General features: G+C 33.6%; 1 long non-coding RNA gene across 3 annotated transcripts in view; it reads left to right on the plus strand.

Annotated features, from left to right (window-relative positions):
• LOC107975187 (uncharacterized) overlaps positions 1–19,375 on the plus strand; it is a 167,648-nt gene that overhangs the window by 39,661 nt on the left and 108,612 nt on the right. For all 3 annotated transcript variants that reach the window (XR_008548554.2, XR_008548556.1, XR_001718499.3), the window contains exons 2-7: positions 3,339–3,456; positions 5,240–5,287; positions 5,460–5,674; positions 5,899–6,004; positions 6,095–6,267; positions 9,387–9,456. This is a non-coding gene — a long non-coding RNA (uncharacterized LOC107975187). The remainder of the gene's footprint in view (positions 1–3,338; positions 3,457–5,239; positions 5,288–5,459; positions 5,675–5,898; positions 6,005–6,094; positions 6,268–9,386; positions 9,457–19,375) is intronic.

Here is a 19,375-nt window from a genome sequence, read left to right on the forward strand (position 1 = left end):
AACATGCCTAAGCACTTTATATAGAGAGATAACACCACAATTTGTTCAGTCAACTAGATTCGAAACCTCAGAGTAATTGTTTACCATTCCCTCTTCTCCACAACCAATTAATTCGCAAATCTCACAGATTTTCATTCTGTAAACTCTTCCCCATCTGTCCCTGCTCTTTGATTTCCAATTCTATCTTCCTGATGCTTATCTATATTAATTCCTTCCCAACCTAACGTATTGTGTCTCCACTTTTAAAAAAATTCCAGCTTATTCTACAGATCATCATTAATGCCACTGCCTCTTGCTATTTGACAGAGTCCTTATGTAGTGAGGATAACATATATTTTTAGACAACTAAGGACGGTTTGGCTGGCTGAATTTTTGGAGTTATTCTTAATGTTTCTACTTTGGGAAAATGGGTATAGATGTCTCTGCTTAGGTCCTAATTTGATTTTCTGGACAAGAATTTTTAATAAAGAGGAAAACAGCTGCATTCATTCATAGCTCTGTGTCACGACACTCACAATGTAAGCTCCTCTGAATACAGTAAAAGCTAACATCTTATGATGGAGGTGGGAGGGGACATTACCTGTTAACTTAGAAGTAACTTGACACTGGGAAATTTACATGGCACAGAAGTATTATTTTGACTTGAATCTGAACTCATGTCTTTGAACAGGAATCACTTTTTAATCTACTACTAAAGAGATCAGATAAATACTCAGAACTACACAGGTATTGCACACAAGCTAGGAGAAAGTAAAGCAATCAAAGGCCAGGGAAGTGTATGTTATAACCAAGGAGTTGTCAGTGAGACACAAGAAAATTCACATTAATTGACTCCACTATTGTTTATTTCTTGAGAAGTTATGACCACAATTTATATGATGAGCTCAAAGTTGCTTCCACAATTTGATACAAACCTTTTCCAATTTACTGTCCATTAGTCGTAGCATTGCATATAAACCAAGATGCCTATCACTGTACCATTCAATACTAATTTTTCCTCTTTGAATTAAATAAAACTATTAGATTTCCTTCAAACAGATACGAAACTTTTCAGTATCATAGCTTTGGCTTATTATTCTGTTTCTTCATAAATTCTTTCTTTCTTTAGCATCCAGGATTTCTTTTCATGATCCAAAGCCAAACTCAAATCTTACTTCTTTCCACTAACTTAACTTAATGCCTTCAGGCTGTGTTCTTTCTATGCATAAGCTTACATCATCATCTTAGTATGAAAAATTCAACAAGAAAAACAAAAATTAATCGTAATCTAATTAATCAAAGATGGTCAAGATCAATAATCTGTATACTTCTTTTTGCTATTTTCTGTAAAAATATTATGTTAATATACATGTATATACACTATTTTTTATATAGACAAGCTTTAAGAACACGAATTCGAGGGATCCAGCTCATGGCCCAAAACCTGTGTGATTTTTCAGGCCTGACCATAGGCAAACAAGTACATCACAGGGAAGTTGCCCTCCCAACACCAGACCTGGTGCAGAGCCAATGCATTGCAGTTTGTGAAGGCAGATGCAGTCAGGAACTCACTTTCCCTGGCCAGCTACCTTCTTATGCATATCTGTATTGCTAGCTCTGGGACCCAGAATTTATTAGTTGAGTGACATTGTAGAAATTACTAAAGCTTCTCTATGTTTCTTTTCTTTGTCAATCATAATAAAGATGATATTACTAACTAGTTCATAGGTTGTTTTGTGAGAACTAAATGAGATTATGAATAAAAATTAAGTTAGAATACCTAGCATATAATAATTTTAAAAATATGTTACTGCTTATTATACTCAATTTATTTGGACCAATTATAAGAAGAAAATTTACTGGCTCTGAGGGAACAAACATTTTACGGTTACTATTGCGTTATTTTAAATTTTCTTCAGAATACTTTAAACCTATTCTCTTGTTGTTACATTATCTGATTCCTGTAATAGAGACTTCCAATGTCCTGCTCTTTTCTCCTTTATCGTATTGACCTTTTGGCTGTTGAGCAGGCCTGTGTGATTAGTTTCAGCTAGTATATTCTGATACAAGGGCTTTGCCTTACTTCCAGGTAAATTGATTGTTCCTTCGTTTCTCTACTCTTTTCCTGACAAGGGAAACTATTAAATATTGTTTTCATTTGGCAGTGTTACAGATTCTGTAGAACAACTGTGAGGAAAAGAGGTCTATCACTGTATTGCCTTAGACATGAACAAGAAGTAAACTTTTAGACCATGATTTCAGCATAATTTATTCCCCCATAATTACTATAGTACCCCTTTACTGCACCACTGTCAACCCTAGGTACTCAGAGAGATATGAAAGTGGCGATACAGATAACTGATAGCTAAAATTTGATCTTTGCCAATTTATAATGAAAATATCATTAAAGTGACATCCCTTCAATATTGGAAAAGTGAAAGGTTTTAATATTTTTAATTTATATTTATTATAGTAATAAGTACAAGACTATAGAAGAAATAGAAATATAATAATATACACCTTTAAATAATAAATTTCCATTTATGATTTTGCCCTTTTCATATTTTGTATTGATTTTTATGCAATTATCTGCATTGTAAATCAGTTGCCTTCCATTTATGTTAGATGTTGTCCATTTCTTCATTCAGTTTTTAATTTTATTTATTGTAGGCATTTACTATAAATAATTTTTAAATATTTATACAGTCAAAATATTCTCATTTCTATTTTCTTTTTCATTAATCAGTGTACCTGTGCTCAGGCTGCCAACAAAATACCATAGGCTGGGTGGTAGCAGAGGTTTATCTTCTCACAGTTCTGGAGGCTCAATGTCTCAGAGCAAGGTCTCACTATGGTTGGTTTTTGGTCAGGCTTTTCTCCTGTGACTTGCAGATGACACCTTCTTGTTGTGTCCTCACATGGCCTTTTCTCTGTTAGCATACACACACACACATGCATACATAGAGAGAGAGAAAGAGAGAGAGAGAGAGAGAAGAGCCCAAGAGTGCACTTGTTCTGATGTCTCTTCCTCTTCTTACAAGGACACCAGTCTTACAGGATGAGGGCTCCATTTTTTTTTTTTTTTACCTCATTTACTCTTAATTATCTCCTTAAAGGCCCTATCTCCAAATATAGTTACCCTGATGTTTAAAACTTCAACATATCAATTTGGATGAGACATAATTAAGTCCATGGCACTCATGCTTGAAGTTTTTCCCTATTTGAATATCAGTAACCTACTCATTCATAATTTTTGAAGATATCCCATCCATGACTTTAAATGTAAATTACATTTGTATTAATGCTATGTTGTGGCAACATTTATTTTTCTTTCTTTTCTTTTTATTTTTTTGAGGCAGGGTCTTGCTCTGTCACCGGGACTGGAGTGCAGTGGCGTGATTACAGCTCACTGCAGACTCAACCACGTGGGCCCAAATGATCTTCCTGCCTCAGCCTCCTGAGTAGCTGGGAACACAGGTATGCACCACCATGTCTGGCTAATTTTTGTATTTTTTTGTAGCAATGGGATTTTGCCATGTTGCCTAGGCTAACAATTCTTAAGCATTAGTGTTTTAATAAGTAAATACATCAGCCTATGAATTATAAGGAAAATGTAGTAAATATACAAAATGAAATACTATTTAGCCATAAAAAAGGAAATTTTGTCCGTTATGACAACATGGATGAACCTAGAGGACATTATATTAAATGAAATAACCCAGGCACAAAAACACCAATACTACATGATTTCATTGATACAATCAAAAAAAGTTGATCTCCTAGAAGTAGAGAGTAGAATGGTGGCTACCAGGACCTGGAGTGATGAGGTAGGGTGTTGGGGAGATTCTGGTCAAATGTTACAGAATTTAGTTAAATAGGAAGAATAAGCTCAAGAGATTTCTTGTACAACATAGTGACTATAGTTAATAAAAAATGTATTGTTGACAAATGACAAATGCTAGCAGAGTAGAATTTAAGTATCCTTATCATGAAAACGACAACTATGTGAGGTAATACATGTATAAATTAGTTTGACTTAGCCATTTCACAATGCCATAAACATATTTCAAAACATGATGTTGTACATGATCAATTTATTCACTATTATCTATCAATTAAACATTTAAAAATGAAAAACAATTTGGAAATCTTACTTTTCATTTTTTTTCTCAAACTTTTATTTTGGTTTTCAAAGCTATGCAAGGTCTTTCTCATTCTCTCAGAGATGACAAAGCTATAAGATTCTGCACTAGCTCTGAAATGTTTCAGCCTGAGAGAAACAATGTCATGCCACCTCTACAAAAGGTTGAAAATATAGGTGTTAAGTAGTAAATGACAGTGCCACATTTTTTGATTATGAAAGAATATAAATTATATTTATAAAATACAGAATGAAGAATATTAAGATTAAAAAAATACCAATAGTTTTCGTTTACCAATTGATAATACATTATGCAGTTCAATTATTCTCAAACAATGTTGATTATAACTAATAGCAGCAACATTTTACTGGCTTATATCTACAAGAGATAGATATTAATATTGTATTCTATAAGTTAAATAATATTAGAACTATTATGTTAATTTTAAACCATAGACAACAATCCAAATTTTAAAAGGTTAAAATATAATTAAATAGAAGCTCTATTTTGCCTTCGCTGACATTAAAGAATGCCCCAAGACTCTAAGGGGCATTCTTTTAATGAAAATCAAATGCAAAAAGGCAAAGGTTTGCTGACAGTCCCCTTCCATTTATGGCTGAGTCATCCAGGAAGTCTCTGTCTCTCAATATTTTCAAAAAGAAAATTGTTCTTGATCAAGAAAAGACAATGATGCTGGCTGCCTCACATGCCAAATTTAAAAAGATGCAACAAACCCTCTGGCATTGGCAGCTCCACACCCCAGAGGTGGAAGTGATCATTGAAGGTGAGTCAAACTGTCACTACACCATCTTTGGATCCATGTGTTCTTTTCAGGTTCAGGAAGACTGCATGTAAGCCAAGGTGTTGCAAAAAATCTACAAAGGATCTGGAGATTCACATTAAGCCCATTTTGTTTCTGCAAATAAAAGCATTGGTGACAGCTTCTCTACCAGTCTCTGCCCTATTCCTTCCAATGATTTTGTAAGGTTCTATCTCAATATGCAAAAATAAAGCTGGTAGTTTAGAAAGACTCACTTTGAAGCTTCAGTAAACTCCACATCTGTTCACTTGTCTCCCCATCTCCAGAAAATAACATGTCTTTCTTTTTCATTTTTCAGATATCTACAAAGCATTCCTATCATTAGATTCTAATCCAGAACCACATGGTAAATAAAATTCTGAAAAAAGTAAAAAATTACTTGTAATGACGTATGAGTGCTACTAAGTTAAAATAGATAATCCAACAGAAGCATCGTGTGAGAGAGAGTGGGTGTCTGCTTTTTTCAATGATTTGTTCACAGAAGATACCTAGTAGAAGTTGTTTTTTTTTTTTTCCAGATTCACCTTGTATGGCTGTTTCTGTGGATGTTTGTTAAATAAGAATATTGAGAGCCAAGGAATTCTATCAAGCAAAGATGTTCTACTCAGGTTTATGAACAGTTTTCCCCCTGTATGGCTGTACTGTTTATTCCACTGAGCCTGGCTGCATCCTTCTGCTTTGATTTATAGGGAAGGCAGAAGTCAACACCTAAAAGATGTGACTTTTAAAACAGGTGAATTTATTCTTCCAAAAATATTTCTGAAAATAGATATTTCATTGCTAAATAAGGATAAATAGGTAAATTGTTTACTTCTCACTGGTGCAATATTTTATGATTCCATTATTCAGAAAAGAATTAATTTAGAGTAGATTGCATGATTGTATTTTAAAATACAAAAATTAACTTTAATACTCATCTCAATAGGAGGGATACTAACTTTCAGTTCTAATTCACAGTTGCCTATAATTTCAACTCGACTTTCTATTACCAAAACACATACTGCTGTGAATCCTTATTATCAAGCGGCAATTGAACATCACAAAATGGCCAGCAGATAAATAGGTAACATTAAGGAGGACTTAATAAGTCATTCAAACATTTTAATATATATACACTTTATAAGAAAAATATTCAAATTAATTTTCTCTCCAGGAGCCTAACAGAATATACTATCTAAAACATAAAGTGATGGTGAAAAGAATTTGCATGCTTCTCTATGGTCAGCACTGTCGTATACAAGTTGTAAAGAGCCCTCAAGAATATATTAAAGGGAATGTAAATAAATCACAGTGTTTCTAGTGTGACGTAATTAATCTGTGCAACAGGTAGGTCATATATAAACTTTATGGCTTTCTTTTTATAAGAACGTATTTGTATGCACTGCCTATTAAGTTTGTCAAAGACAAAATTCTGTAGTAAAACAGTCTCAAATTATCTATGAAGTTCATGCAGACATTTTTAAATGAATTGTTTATAAACTAGTCTTACTATATAAAAGAGGTCTACTGCCTGAATTTTCTAGATTGGCTCCATGCAGATGTATCCATACACTTGCAACAAGATTTTACTTCCACCTAATACAGTATCTGGATTTTACATCAATGATTTAGAATTCGATTAAGATAAGTCTGCTTTCTTAAAGTAAAATACTATATTATTAAAAACCTCTTAATATATAGTTTATTAAAAACTAAACTCTCTATTTTGCCAATATACCAGTTCAGGTTTTATTTACTTACTAAAATAGTAAGATAATACTTCTAATAATAGCATAAAAACCTTTTTAAAAGTCAAATGAAGTAGTTAAATTAAGTAGTGACCAGGAAAGTTAATGCTCTCTGCCAATCATACTATATTTCCCTTGTCCATTATTCTCTAACCCCTCTAAAACATGACCACGTGCCTTCTCTTCTCTTCTCAAATGCTCAGTAATTTCATTTCAACAATCACCCCAAGTGCATTCTTTCTACTCTCCTGTGGACCTGAAGCAATCAGAAGAGGATTTACTCAAAATACCACCACCATATCCAATACCCACCAGTCTCCTTAATCATGTCTTCTGTCCTGTTTCTTTAACTAAACTGTGCTAAATTTCATCCTTGTTAACTCTTTTAAAAGCCACTATGCCAGCAATTTTACCATCTTATTTATTTGTCATCAAATTTTTCTTTTCTCTGGACCATTTTTATGAGTTTATAAGCATGCTGTATTACTCCCATCTTATTATACTCACTGACTCCAATTTGGTTAGTGGTCACCTTTTCTCCTCCCCATCTTTCAGCAACACTTTTCAAGATATTAAAGGGAATATACTTTTGTCTCCTATTGCTCAATATCATTGTCTCTTGAATCAACTCCAATCAGAATTTTGCCTTCATATTATTCTGTAGAGGGTTCTGGAAATACGACCTCCAAAGTCCAGTGGTCAAAGCTGAAGTATGTATGTAGTAATTTATGTCTTCAATTTTTTTCATAGTAAGCCCAACCAGAGGCTTATCAACTTCATTTAAATTTTGTGGAATCAGACTTTGAATTTGCTGGTTCTTTTAAATGATTTCCTTTTTCTAAATTAATTGATTAATATTTTAAGTTTTATCATCTTTGATTTTGCTTGGTTTATGCTTAAATTGCTATAAGGTAGAATCTAAACTTGATTTTAGGTCTTTATTATTTTCTAATATGGGCATTTAATAGTATAAATTTCCCTCTATGCACTGCTTTTATTTATCTCTTTCATGTTGAGTAAGTTGATTTTAATTTCCATTTACCTTAAAATGAAAAATTTTAAATATTTAAAATTTTTTCTTGAGATAACTTCTTCGACTTGTGATTTATTTAGAAATATATTGTTTAATTTCCAGATATTTGGAAAATTTTCAGCTAACTTTATGTTATTGAGATCTAGTTTAATTCTGTTGTAGCCTAAGAAGAAACTTTGTATTATTTATATTTCAAAAAATACTTATGTATTATAGCACACAATGTGGTCTATTTTGGTTAATGTTATATATGTGCTTGAGGAGGATGTATATTGTGCTGTTGTTGGATAGAGTATTCCATATATTTATGGTATTATAGATCAAGTTGATTAATAGTTCTGTTGAGATTATCTCAATCTGACTGATTTTCTGCATGCTTGACATTAGTTACTAACGGAGGGGTGTTAAAGTCTCCACCTATCATAATAAATATATGTATTTTTCCTTTTAATTCTATCAGTTTTAAACTCATTAATTTTTGACACTCTGATGTTAGTACATACAAATTTAATGTTGCTGTGTCTTGGAGAATTGACCACTTAAATATTACACAATGCTCAACTTTATCAGTGACAGATTTCCCTGTAGAAAGCAGAAATTAATATAACTAGTCCAACTTTTTTGATTACTCAGCAAGGTGTATCTGAGTTTATAAAAGTATGACATTTATTTATAAATACCATATTTATAAAATTTATAAAATACGGTTCTATGTTTCAATTTGGTTTCTTATAGGCAATGTATAGTTGTGTCTGTTTTTAAATCATCCCTTATAATACCTGTTAACTGGTGTATTTAGAACATTCATTGAAAAAGTGGTTGTGACACAGATTTATAACTTTCATGTTTTAGTCATTTCTATTTGTTGTGTTTCTTTTTCTCCTTTTGTTACCTCATTTTCTGCCTCTGGCTTTTCCATTTTATCTCTCTTCTTAGCATATTGATTATATTCTTTTTAAATTTTTTAGTTTTTGCCCTAGATTTTTCGGTGTGCATACACAATTAATGTTAATTTACCTTCAAATAACACTGTGTCATTTCACATATAGTGCCGTGACCTCTTAACAGAGTATTCCAATCTCCCTCCAGTTACTTATGATATTGCTCTCATTCATTTTATTTACAATATGTGCTATAATCATCCAGTACATTTGCTACAGGTTGACTATCCCTTATCTGAAATTCTTGAGACCAGAAATGTTTCAGATTTTGGAATATGTGCATATACATAATGAGATGTCTATGGGGTGGAACCCAAGTGTGAACATTAAAGTATGTTTCATTTACACCTTATACACAACCTGGAGATAATTTTATTCAATACTTTAGATAATTTTGTGCCTGGAACAATGTTTTGACTGCATTTTCACTGCAGCCTATCATGTGGGATCGAATGTGGAGTTTTCCACTTGTGACATCATGTCGGAACTCAAAAAATTTTAGATTTTAGAGCATTTTGGATTTCAGATTTTCAAATTAAGGATGCTCAATATGTACTATAATTATTTTAAACAAACAGTTGTCTCTTAGATCAATTAGGCATAAAAATAGTTTTCTAAACTAATAAAAAATAGTTTTACTTTACCTTCATGTATTCCTTCTCTTCCCTTTTCTATATAGATCTGAATGTCTTACCTATATGATTTTCCTTCTCCCTGAAGAAGTTACTTTCATATGTCTTTCAGAGCCTGGGATAGTCTTTATTTCTCCCTTTCTGTTGAAGTCCAGTTTCTCAATTTATGGCTTCTGCTCCAGGTAAGCAGATCTTGTCTTTGACTCTGCAGATTCATCTGTCTTTCCACATTTTCGTATGGCAGTTTGCCCTCCAAACTTAGTTTTCTGATTAGTGAAAGAAAAATGAATTTCAGTTTTTTTAGGATTGTTTTTATCATAAGAAAGTGACTGTTTGCAAACTCTTTTCATGCTGGATTTGAAACCAGAAGTAAAATAATACTTTTTAATATCTGTCCTTACAGTCTATACATTTTTATTAATGACTTGTGCCTTTTAGCAATATAGCTTCCATCTAAAGAAAGTCAGTTGCGATCTTCTGATAACAATATTTTGACACTTAAATTCTTTTATGAAAAAAATGAAACAATTGTTGGTAGCTTCCTGTAATATTACTGTGTTATCATTTTTATGTTTATTTCTTACTGGCTTGTGAAGAATTCCCTGATATTTATTTTTATTCATGCTCTGATGTGTCTTAGCACATTTCTAATTTATTTAAATTGCAGGTTAGTGAAATAATAAGTTTTAAAGTGGTTTCATTCTGTAAAAATCTGTGGAACAATAGATTGAAAGCATAAAATAGAGTGAAGAGAATCATGCCATGTTCTACGGGGAGATATGTTTTACCCTTTAGCAGCATATTAGAAATGCACGCTTTAGAAATGGAGGCAAACTACACTGTACATCCTCCCACAAGACACATTTCTCAGCCTTGAGCAGAATTTTCCTCTTGGCAGAGAACTTTTTTGTGACGGGAAAGCTCACGAGTTTAATCTATTTATTATTTTTCGTACTAACAGAAATCAGCACACAGAATTTTAAAGTACATTAAAAGAATAAGCCATTTGCTTTTCAGAATGGTTTTATTTGGCCAAGATATGTCATAGTTCTCCATAAAGTTTGTCAATATGTTTCATTAGAATTTAAAAACAAACTAAATGTACACCTAGAATGGTTTTGTTTGGCCAAGATACATCATATTTCTTCAAGAAGTTTGCCAATATGTTTCATTAGAATTTAAAAACAAACTAAATGTACACCTAGACTTATCTAAAAAATTGGAATATACAATACTAAATATGAAGCGAGTTTCAAAGATTTGTTAAAAACGCAATAAAAAAGTATTTTATCTTGAACTATAACAGCCAAGTATTAATTATACTTTTGACTTTTGAAATATTCAGTGATATTTCTTAACAACATGAAGATATACTTTTTAAAAATCAAGCAAGACAATACATTTCAAGAGGTTATCAGAAAAACATTCTCACTGTATCAGGTGAGAATGTAGACACAAAAGTTTTACTATTTTTTGCTTTGTTCAGGCACCTGGCAAGTAGAAAAATTGCTACATACATATTAAATTATATGAAGTTAATGTGTTTATAATTAATATATTCAATATATATTTCTTTTGCTAACTTCTTCCATTGTCCTCTTCACTTTTTATACATGGAAACTTCTTTAAAGCATCACAAATGATCAGAAAATTACAATATAATTTGCATGTGCTATTCTTTTTGAGATTGCTACATCTCTTTTAGACAGAAAGTGTCCTTGAGTTATCAACATTGGAAAGTAGCCTCAAGTTTTTCCTTAATATTATTAAAAATCATAAATTTATAGCACTACCGTGAAAACACCTTAGCTCTTCAGAGTAGAACAGACAAGCTGTACGTCAAGGGAGACCTGTCAGCTATTAAACTCCATGGAAGTCATCATGAGGCTCAAACATGGAATTTACAGTTATCTCCAAAAGAATCAGTTAGAAAATGCACAAGTGCCTCAAATGAACTACTTCAACATAGCATCAATACTTATATCCTTGGCACTGAAGCACAGACCAAACTTTGAAGATTTTAAACAACTTAGTGTTGAATTAGGAGTCTCTTAAGGTGAACTATCCCCCAAAATACCAGGAGTACCTTGAAATCTGGGACTACAAAACAAACAAAGAAAGAAACAAAAAAGATATAAAGAAAGGTAATTCTTGTATTGACACAGCTTTATTTTTAAATAATTGTTTCAGAAAAGCATGGGGATTTCTTTCCTGGTTTAATTTTACCAGTGTATAAGAAAATTATTCACTTAAATGATATTAGATGATAATTTTTCTTTAATTCACTTCAAATATTGTTATTTTAATTCATATGATAATACCATAATAACTAGCAGATTTCAGTGGATTTCTCAAAAAAATGAAATTATTGTTTTTAATCTATTTTTTAAAAAGGTTTATCAATTATATGGTGGAGTTAATTCTATAAGAAGATTTTTTAAAACATATTGACTCAGTGACAAATGTTTGAACCTTCATTTGGGAAGATTTACTGACAGGAGAGCTTTTCATATAATGTAATAATCATTTATCTTTTATGAAACTAGTAAGAGTGTCAAATAAAAAATAAGGTTGAAACAAATTTTACTAAAAGATTCTTGCAAATTTTTATCTTAGTTATTATGCAATAGTCAAAATAACTATGAGAATCTCTTAAACAGAACAGAAACATTTTTAAAAACAAGAACATAAAAGAAAGATTCTTACATTAAAAATAATTGTGCTCACCTATTTAGTCTTTAAGGGCATAAAATGTGTCACCTGTATTCCTACTACAATTTCTTGCATGTATTAGGCATTCAACAAATAACTGATAAAAAGCTAAATGATTGACTCTAACCTGGATATGTACAATCACGACTCAGTAATTATTTTCATGTAGATGATGACAATCCTTGTGAAGCTGGGACAAAATTGCAAAGTATAAGCCCAACAGCTATTGTATAAGTTGACATAAGAGTTGGTAGTGTGTTTTGATGGTGAAATTATTGAGAAGTAGTTGAATTCAGTTAAATGTTTGGCTGAAAAGTTTATTGAGCCCTCGGATGAGAAATTTGGGGCGTGTGAAACTCTAGAGCAAAGATGACTTTAAGAAAGTTTTTGTTAGTACTGCCTGAATCGTAGTGTTTCTTAATGAAATGGGCAGCAAATGTAAAAGATGTATTTGGTAAGGGAAAACCCAGAATTCAAATGGGGGCATGTTATTTTTGAACCTTTTATTAGATATACAAGTGGTGATGTAAAGATGGTCAAATATAGAAATCTGGAGATAAGAAAATGAGTGTAGCTGAAAAAAGTTAATTTATATCTCCCACAAGAAAAATAATATTATAAGTGAGGGAGTGGATATAGCTTTTTAAAGAGGAAAAGAGCAATATTGTGTTAACAGATAGAGGGAAGTCTGTTATAAATATTTTAGGAATTAACCCCTGGAGATGGCACCAGGTAGGCTCTGTGACTTTTACAAGAGTGGTTTTATTGGAATTGTAGGGTAAAATTTATTTGTGTATATTTTCCACCTCGTTAAATTTTAAATATCTTGATGGCAAGGTCAATGATTTTTATCATGGTGTTGTACACGGCAAATTGCATAGTGTTTTCCAAATGAACACTTAATAAATATTTTGGAAAAATTTATTGAGTGATGTCAAGAAGGAAGACCAGCTCTTCATTTTGAAACTGTTTGATTTATTAAGTTGCCTATTTTAACTTGGTCCATATTTTTTGGAGAAATAGAGGATGTCAAAATAATTCACTTTGCACTTTTTTAATACTCTTATTGAATGATTATGCTTTTTAACAAGAACAAATAAAAAATGTATTTAATACTAAAGAACAAAACTGTTGCAGCCTTTAAGGGTATTTTCAAATATGTATTCTCCTTCTCAGCAACGTCTTGGATTGAGTGTAACTTTACTGGTCAAAGAATTTTTAAGTAGTGTTTTATTTCTAGACCAGTATAGTTATTTGGCAATTTAAGACCTTTATTTTTCCTTTGTTACAACCAGTACATTCCAAATAGCAGCCCAGGTCCTGGAGCGAGGCCAGCAGTAATGTTTAAAAGGCTCCCTAAATGACCTTCAATTAAATGAATAAGAAAAAAAACAAAACAAAAATGTTCGTTGTTTGAAACCACAAAGTTTGGAGAGTATTTGCTACGTCAGTGTAACCTAACTTATTTTGATTGATACAAGCACAAACACAAAGCAAGATTGCTAAAAGCACTTATGTAGTTAAACTTACGACTGGATGATATTTTGAATTAATAACATCCTATTTCTCTCAATATATTTAACTTCCCTGTACCTGCACTCAAGCAGTGGGAAGGTTATATCTTTTACTTCTGTATACAAAGTACAATGTAGGGAAGAAATGAGAAATAGAATCAAGCCATTCTATTTTTTGTATCCTAAATGCTTAATATACTGGGAAGTCAGATAATGAAAAGGATAGAAGTGAAGGAAGATATTTGAAGTCATACAAATACTATGTTGGGGAAGAATCTATATGTGTGCAGCTTTTCCTCTAAAACAAGAAAAGAATTTCCCTGGAAAACTGGAAGAAAATGTTCACTATGTGGTGGTGAACAGGGTTAAGCTTCTGGCAGTTTGAGGAGGAGGCAGTAAGTTGAGAGAGTCTGGGCCGCATAAAATATTTAGGCAGATGAGATGATAAGCAACTTTTGAAAAACAGTTAAATATTCTGAATATCTCAGAAAACTATGAAAACTCATTGAACTTGACGGATACCTTCAAGGCAGTCATGAGAGATGGGTTTGCAGTAACATATGTGAGCTGAGTATCTGCCCTGCTGTCTTCAAATGTTTACATTCTGTAACAAACAGAATTGTGACTCAATCTCTAGGGATGGGTTGTATGTGTGGAAACAAGATTATCTGCCAGTTCCATGGAAGAAAATATCAGAAAATGAGCTATTGAAAATAAAGTTCTTACATACCTGAATCTGAATATTGTGATTGATATTCATAACTGCTATATTTATTTATGAGGTAAATATACAATACATTTGGTTCCTATTTGCATGTGTCCAAAACATGTTGAAACATTTTATCACACTACCAATAATTATAATGTCAGTTAAAATTTCTATTCTTTTTGGAGTTTTATAAAACCTTTTCATAAATATTATCTAATTTTTATAAAATCCTTCTAAGATGGTAACATTGCTATGTTTAATTCAATAGTTAATAAACTAAATGTACACTTCTTTTCATGTGAAACAAGAAAATGAGCTGGCGAACAGTAGTTTTCCCAAATCTATGTTTTATTCAATGTTACAATATAATTGCTAAAGTTAAAAACATGCCGCTTGAAGAAACAGTTTTATTATAAGGAACTGGAATGATCAATAAGAACCTAACAGATGTGATGAATCAATTTAGTTCTCATAAAAAGTCTGAGTCTGAGGGTGTTCCTTAATTTGGAAGACTAATAGAGATTTAATATTCTAGCTTGAAAAATTCACAACAGAGAGGGAACTTCCAACATTATTTCCTTACCTCTTTTTCTCTGTCTACTCCATATTTACCTTTTTGTTTTCAGAGAAAATGTTGCTATTTCTATTGCTCAGTATGTAGGATACTTAAAACCCTGGACACTCTTCTGTTGAAGTTAGGACACATAAGTGGACTTCTTTACACCCCTCTGCTTTCTAGGGTAGAGTCTGTATGGCATCTCTCCTTGCAAGCATGTTACTTATTCAGCAACCCTGAATCTCAAAGGTTTAAGTAGATGCAGAGTTTTTTAGGGTGATCAGCTATCTATAATGGTGAGAGAAGAGAAAGCCTTACTTAAACTTATCATCTAAGATTTATTCTCTAAATATTTAGAACACTGTGCATTTGAGTAGATTGTGTGCATGTTCAGCTGTTAAAATTGTACTAGGCTTGTGATTCTGTTATCAGTCCTTTTGTGTACAGCCGCAAGAGTTTGAAACACTAAAGGAGGCTGAGGCAATGATAAATATGAGCTCCAAGCCTCCACCCTAAACTCTGAATATATTGTTTTAGTGTACTTTCCTTTATCACTTAAGGACTACTAAATTCTGTTCCTGTAATGAAACTATATGTTGTATTGGAATTTGGCTGAAATAGTACAAATAAATAATGTGTTTTCCTCAGAGTTTACATGAATAAAATGGATTGCTTTAATGCTATTTAGATAGCATTTTGCTAAATCTCTTCCAGAGGGTGAGATCAAATGGATCCCACTTTAGTAAGTTATAATCACTCTTGAATTCCTAGTAACTGTAGAAAGAACTGGTCCCCAAAACACTTTTTAAAATAATATTATAACTAAGTGAAAATAATTGGACTAATTAAGACTTTTACATTAGAAATTAAAGACCTTAAAATACTTAGCAGCTATGAAGAATCTTGGAAAAGGATTGACCAATTTCTCCCATTTGGAATGAGTGTATTTATGCAGTAAAATTTCATAGTGAATTTATATAAAAAGTATAAAGTACTAGATAATTATTCATATTCAATGAAATATTAATTTTTTATTTAAAGAGCCCACACATTGCTTTTCTAAAAATGAAAGATTATAGTAAATTGTCTTCATATTAAATATGAATTTAATTCATATGAATTAAATATAATTATGTGGTATGAATAAGAAAAGCCATTAATGATACTGAAGATATTTTCTAGTATACATAAAGACAAAAAGTTACAAATAAAAAAGGCAGTTGTTCATGGAAAAAGAAAATCTGTAAATTAAAAGGCACAATTAAACTGACATGTCTTCTAGCATCTTTCTGACAGGTAATCTCACTGATCTGAATGCTGATATTTCCAAGTATGGAAGCCCCAAGTTTGAGAACTATGAATAATAATAATAACAACTTTAGAATAAATGTTTATCTGACAATGACATTAGTATATTAATTTCTGGAAAGAGATAATACACACAAATATAAAATGTAAAATTTAATTAAATTTGGAATATTATGAAGCCATTTAAATGGGTTATGGTTCAACCCCCTTGTAGGACAGCATATAGTTATTGAACAATTTTTTTCAAGGTGTCTGTGATAATATGCTGACATGGTCTGGCTCTGTGTCCCCACTCAAATCTCATCTTGAATTAGAATCTGAATGGTAATTCCCACATGTTGGGGGAGGGACCTCATGGGAGGTGATTGGATCATGGGGGCACTTCCTTGATGCTGTTCTCAGGACAGTAAGTGAGTTCAGAAATGATCGTTTTGTGAGGGGCTTTTCCCCTCTTTGTTCTGCAATTCTCTCATTCTTCTCCTTTCTGCTGCCTCTTAAGGAAGAATGTGTTTGCTTCCTCTTCCACCGTGATTGTAAGTTTTCTGAGGCCTCCCAAGCCATGCTGAGCCGTGAGTCAATTAAACCTCTTTCCCTTATAAATCACCCAGTCTTAGGTCTGTCTTTATCAGCAGCGTGAGAATGAACTAATACAGTAAATTGGTACTAGTAGAGTGGGGTGCTGCTATAAGAATACTCAAAAATATGGAAGCAACCTTGGAACTAGGTAATAGGCAGACATTGGAACAGTTTGGAGGACTCAGAAGTCAAGAAAAACGTGAGAAAGTTTGGAACATCCCAGAGACTTGTTGAATGGCTCCGAATGAAATGATGGTAGTGATATGGACAATAAGGTCCAGGCTGAAGTGGCTTCAAATGGAGATGAGTGACTTGTCGGGAACTGGAGTAAAGGTCACTCTTGCTATGAAAAGAGCCTGGTGGCATTTTACCCTAGCCCTTGAGATCTGTGGAACTTTGATCTTGAGAGAAATGATTTAGGGTATCTGTTGGAAGAAATTTCTAAGTGGCAAAGTGTTGAAGAGGAAGCAAAGCATAAAAGTGTGGAAAATTTGCAACCTGACAATGCAGTAGAAAAGAAAACCCCATTTTCTGAAGAGAAATTCAAGCCTGCTGCAGAAATTTGCATAAGTACAAAAGGAACAGAATATTAATCACCAAGATAATGGGGAAAATGTCTCCAGGGCATTTCAGAGGTATTCATAGCAGCCCCTTTCATGCCAGGGCCAGGCCCAGGGCCCCCCTGCTGTGTGCAGCCTAGAGATTTGGTGCCCTGCTTCCTAGCCCCTCCATCCATGGCTAAAAGGGGCCAAGGTGCAGCTCAGGCCTTTGCTTCAGAAGATGTGAGCCCCAAGCCTTGGCAGCTTCCATGTGCTGTAGGTCTTGTGGATGCACAGAACTCAAGAATTAATGTTTAGGAACCTCCACCTAGATTTCAGAGGTTGTATAGATGTCCAGGCCGAGGTTTGCTGCATGGGTGGGGTCCTCATGGAGAACTTCTGCTAGGGCAGTGCAGAAGGGAAATGTGGGGTTGGAGCCCCCACAAAGTCCCCACTAGGGCACTGCTCAGTGGAGCTGTGGAAAGAGGGCCACCATTCTGCAGACTCCAGAATGGTAGATCCACCAACAGCTTGCACCGTGTGCTTGGAAAAGCTGCAGACACTCAACACCAGCCTGTGAAAACTGCTGGGAGGGGTCTTTATCCTGCAAAGTCACAAGGGGGGAGCTGCCCAAGGCTGTGGGAGCCCACTTTTTGCATCAGCATGACCTGCATGTGAGACATGGAGTCAAAGGAGATGTTTTGGAACTTTAAGATTTAATTACTTTCTTGTTGGATTTTGGACTTGCACGGGGCCTGTAACCCCCTTTGTCTTGAACAATTTCTCCCATTTGGAATGAGTGTATTTAATGAGTGTATTTAATTGAGGTACCAATGTCTGTACCTCAGTTGCATCTAGGAAGTAACTAACTTGCTTTTGATTTTACAGGCTCACAGGTGGAAGGGGCTTGTCTTGTCTCAAATGAGACTTTGAACTTGGACTTTTGCTGGAATGAGTTAAGACTTTGAGGGACTGTTGAAAAGGCATGAGTGTGTTTTGAAATGTGAAAGGGATATGAGATTTGGGAGGGGCCAGGGGTGCAATGTATGGTCTGGCTCTGTGTAGCCACTCAAATCTCATTTTGAATTATAATCCAAGTTGTAATCCCCACATGTTGGGAGAGGGACCCCATGGGAGGTGATTGAAAAATGGGGACAATTCCCTCATGCTGTCCTTGTGATAGTGAGTGAGTTCTAATGAGATGTGATAGTTTTGTGAGGGGATTTTCCCCCCTTAGCACTGAAGTTCTCTCAGTCTTCCGCTTCCTGCAGTCATGTGAAGAAGGACATGTTTGCTTCCACTTCTGCCATGATTGTAAGTTTCCTGAGGCCTCCCCAGCCATGCTGAACTGTGAGTCAACTAAACCTCTTTCTTTATAAATTACCCAGTCTCAGATATGTCTTTATTAGCAGCATGAGAATGGACTAACACACGTGCATAATGGGTAATAATTAAAAACTTCTTTCTTCCCTTTTTAAATACATGACTTTTATTCTGTCTCAACCAATTTGTCTCTTTACCTTGTAAGAGATTAGGATTAGGTATGAAAAAATGTGAAGATAAAGTATAATATTTAGCTGGTGACATTCAAAATTTTGGTGTAAAAATCACAAGGCTATTTTCTTGAGACATAGTCTAAGTCTGCAGGCATATCACTCTAAATACACCTGATCTCATTTGATCTCAGAAGCTAAGCAGGGTCAGGTCTGGTTAGTACTTGGGTGGGAGAAACACTCTCTAAACTATGCTTCCTACTTTAGTTTTGTGGGCTGGGCAACAGAGTTGTATGTAATAAAATTATTCAGATAGGGAGAAGTAGATGGAAATTCCCTTTCCCTCCTGAAATTTATAGTGAATAAAGGAGAAACATATAGGTGAATCAGAATCAAATGTTTACATGCGTACTCATTTCTTTTCTGTGGATTTTAGTTTGAGGTGCAGGTGGTAGAAAGATGAAGGTATTACAGAATGCATACTCCTCTGATTAGGAGTTCTACATATACACTCTTCTGTGTCAAAATGGGGAAGTCTAAGCCTAATCAAGAACAGAAACTTGCTGGTTAGAGAGAGAGAGAAAGACAGACAGACTAGCAAGTATTCAGAAGCCTCTCCTTCTTTCAGGGCTGCACGGCCACACTAAGCTGAGAGCCAGCAAGTTTGTTATGGAGCCTACCATTATAGGACTTA

Source organism: Pan troglodytes, chromosome 5 (genome assembly GCF_028858775.2).
Source record: "Pan troglodytes isolate AG18354 chromosome 5, NHGRI_mPanTro3-v2.0_pri, whole genome shotgun sequence".
Lineage (NCBI taxonomy): Eukaryota > Metazoa > Chordata > Mammalia > Primates > Hominidae > Pan > Pan troglodytes.